The following is a 3,749-nucleotide window of genomic DNA, read 5'->3' as shown; positions in this document are numbered from 1 at the left end:
CTCTCCACCTGGTGCTTGCATCCATCCTTGCTCTCGCCCACATCCCAGACCCTGTGCCGTCCTATCCTGCCACCACTTGTCTGTGTCCTGGACCTTGCCGCCCTCTGCCTTCCTCTGTCCCAATCCTGCCATTGATGTCACTTGCCCGCATCCCAGGAAAGTGGAAACACCCACTCCTTCCCTTCCCCGCAACTGCCATGGACACGCTCTCGGCAGGGATCCTGGACTTCCCCGCCACCCCCAGCAGTGTGACCAGCCTAAATCAGAAGGATTGTCTCCACCTCCCTCACCATCAGGCCTGCCCGGGTTACAGCAGGAGTCTCCTGGGTGCGGAGCCCAGTAAGAGGCACTTGGAAATGTGCGCTAACAAAAAAACCTTTTTTTAAAAAAGTGCATTGTCGGCCAAGCCCCTGAAGAACGGGAAGCAGCTGCAGGGGCCCCAGTTTCCCAAGGAAGTGACAGCCAGGCTGGCCGACCGATGGATGGAGACCCAAGGGACTGCCTGGAGCAGACGGAATTTCTTGGTTGATTCATTTCTATACTAGAGAGTTGAGCTCACCCCGTTCCAGCACCAGTCCCCACCTCTCCAGCAGCAGTGGGGGTGGGAGGCAAGAGGACAGGCAGGTGGATGGGTAGATGGATGGATGGATGGATGGATGCCTGGAGGTTAAACCGGAGCTGCAGATGCATCAGGCCAGGTGCCAGGGGAAGGTCCAGGAGAGGGCAGTAGAGCCATGGAGAACTCCAGGGCTGGCTCTTGGCTTCTGCTCCAGCTCTGGCTCCGGCTCCATCTGTAGGGGCTGCCAGCGGTGGCCAGAAAGCTGTCAGAGCGAGCCAACCAGCCCGCCAGCCAGCCAGCCTCCCTCTGAGCCAGTTTCATCCTCCTCAGAATTTCCAGTGTTTAACAATGTCAGGTGGGTGCGCTTTTAGATTTGGAAATGTGTTCAAAACACCGTCTCACCCGAGGATTTCCGCCTGTCTCCAAGCTCCTCAAAGATCATTTTCTTTCCCTCATGAACTGGCTGGTGTGGAATCCAAACACCAGCTCTGGGTCACTGGTCCGGTATGAGGGCCCAGAGTGTTTGGGTTGTAGAGGGTGGCCCTCTGGGGTGCTTTAGGCTCAAGAAAGTGCCTTGCAGCCGGGGGTGAGGCTGGGGAGCTGCTGTTCCATTCCGCCCTTCAGGCAAGCCAGGGGAGGGTTGCCTGCAGGAACTCTAAAGGGTAGCAGAGGCCTGGGCCAGGTAACCAGGATAACTGGAAATTGCCTGGGACCTTGGACATGCCACTCCATCTCTCCAGGCCTCAGTTTCCTCATCTGGAAAATGGGAAGATGATCTTTGCTGTCCCACCCTCTTTGACCTCCTTCTCCTACCCCCCTCCTCATCTCTGTAGCTTTCCTTCTTTCTAGGCAAGACGTTAGAAGATGGAATGAGCGTGGCCTAGTGGATAGAGCACAAGCCTGGGAGTCAGAAGGGCCTGGGTTCTAATCCTGCCTTGTCTGCTGTTTGACCTTGGAGAAGTCACTTAACTTCTCTGGGCCTCATTGCCTTATTTGTAAAATGGGAATTAGTACCGTGAGCTCCACGTGGGACAGGGACTGTCTCCAACCTAGTTTGCTCCTATCTGAGCGAGAGCTTAGTATGGTGCCTAGCACATAGTAATCAATCAATCAATCAATCAATCATATTTATTGAGCGCTTACTGTGTGCAGAGCACTGTACTAAGTGCTTGGGAAGTACAAGTTGGCAACATATAGGGACAGTCCCTACCCAACAGTGGGCTCAATCAATCAATCAGTCGTATTTATTGAGCGCTTACTGTGTGCAGAGCACTGTACTAAGCGCTTGGGAAGTACAAGTTGGCAACATATAGAGACAGTCTCTACCCAACAGTGGGCTCACAGTCTAGAAGGGGGAGACAGAGAACGAAACCAAACATATTAACAAAATAAAATAAATAGAATAGATATGTACACGTAAAATAAATAAATAAATAAATAAATAAATAAATAAATAAGAGCTTTAACAAAAGCCATAAAAAACTAAAAAGGTATGGGCAAATCCTCCTCCTACCAGCTCCAGTATTTGGATTCTTGTGTTCTGACAGCTGCATTGTTGTCATTGTGCCATCACAGGATTGACTCACCTTTATTTTTATTGTATATCCCAGATGGCACGGGGGACAGAATCATGCACTCGGCGCGTGTCTTGGGTAGCAACCTGCAGTCAGTGCATCCCTGGGACAAGGCCCTACACATACCACATCCCTTCAATAATCATTATTGAATAAATGAATAGGGTGGGAGAGGAACAGGAGAGCCTCCAATATTCTGGTTCTAGGTTGTGGGTGTTTTTCAATTGGAGAGGTTAGGGAAAGGCTAAATCAGAAACCCCAGCCCTGCCACAGACCTGTTCTTGCTGTAATACTGGGGGCAAGGCCAGGGCCTGCAGGAGAACCAAAATAGAAAAAGGCAAGCTTGCTTCCCAGAGGAGTTTATAATCCTACTCACACTTTCCACACAGTGAAATTGTTCAACAACTGAGCTGTTGAGGAGGGGCAGGGGGAGAAGAAGAAGCAGCATGATTTGGGAGTCAGAAAGACCTGGGTTCTAATCCTGGCTCTAACACTTGTCTACTGTGTGACCTTGGGCAAATCACTTCACTTCTCTAGGCCTTAGTTATCTCATTTGCAAAATGGGGATTAAGATTGTGAGCCCCGCAAGATGTGGACTGTGTCAATTCATTCATTCATTCGATTGTATTTACTGAGCACTTGCTGTGTGCAGAGCACTGTATTAAGTGCTTGGGAGAGTACAAGAAAATTACGTAGGATGCAGTCCATGTCCCACATGGGGCTCCCAATCTGAGAGAGGGAGAACAGGTATTGAATCCCCATTTTACAGTTGAGGAAACTGAGGCACAGAAAAATGAAATGACTTGCCCAAGGTCACAGCAGACAAGTGGCTGAGCAGAATCAGAACCCAGGTCCTCTGACTCCCAGGCCCATGCTCTTTCCCCTGGACCACACTGCTCCTGTCTGATTACCTTTTCTTTTTGAGAAGCAGCGTGGCTCAGTGGCAAGAGCACGGGCTTGGGAGCTAGAGGACATGGGTTCTAATCCCGCCTCTGCCACTTATCTGCTGTGTGACCTTGGGCAAGTCACTTAACTTCTCTGTGCCTCAGTTCCCTCATCTGTAAAATGAGGATTAAGACTGTGAGCCCCACGTGGGACAACCTGATCACCTTGTACCTGAGAAGCAGTGTAGCTCAGTGGAAATAGTGCTTACCCCAGTGCTTAGAACACTGCTTGGCACAAAGTAAGTGCTTAACAAATACCATTATTATTGCTTTTAGTGCCGAGAAGGGGATAGACATGACCTGGAGCATGGCTTCAGTGAGCAGTATCTGAAGAAAGTGGTTGAGGGAAGGGATTCCCTTGAATGACCCCACCCCCAGCAGCCTTAAGGATTTTGATATTCATCCCTCCCTCAGCCCCATAACACTTATGTTCATCTCCACCTATAATTCATTTAAATGCTGTTTCCCCTTTAGTACATAGAGTCCTTGTGGCCTGGGATCCATTCTACCTAATAAAAATAATGATGATAATAATAATTATGGTACTTGCTAAGCACTTACTATGTGCCAAGCACTGTTCTAAGTGCTGGGGTAGATATAAGTCATTCAGGTTGGACACAGTCCCTGTCCCACGTAGGGCCCACAGTCTTAATTCCCATTTTACAGATGAGG

The sequence above is a fragment of the Tachyglossus aculeatus genome, chromosome X1, assembly GCF_015852505.1.
Source record: "Tachyglossus aculeatus isolate mTacAcu1 chromosome X1, mTacAcu1.pri, whole genome shotgun sequence".
In the NCBI taxonomy this organism is placed as follows: Eukaryota; Metazoa; Chordata; class Mammalia; order Monotremata; family Tachyglossidae; genus Tachyglossus; species Tachyglossus aculeatus.
The sequence above is the reverse complement of the archived record's forward strand: the minus strand, read 5'-3'. Positions refer to the sequence as shown.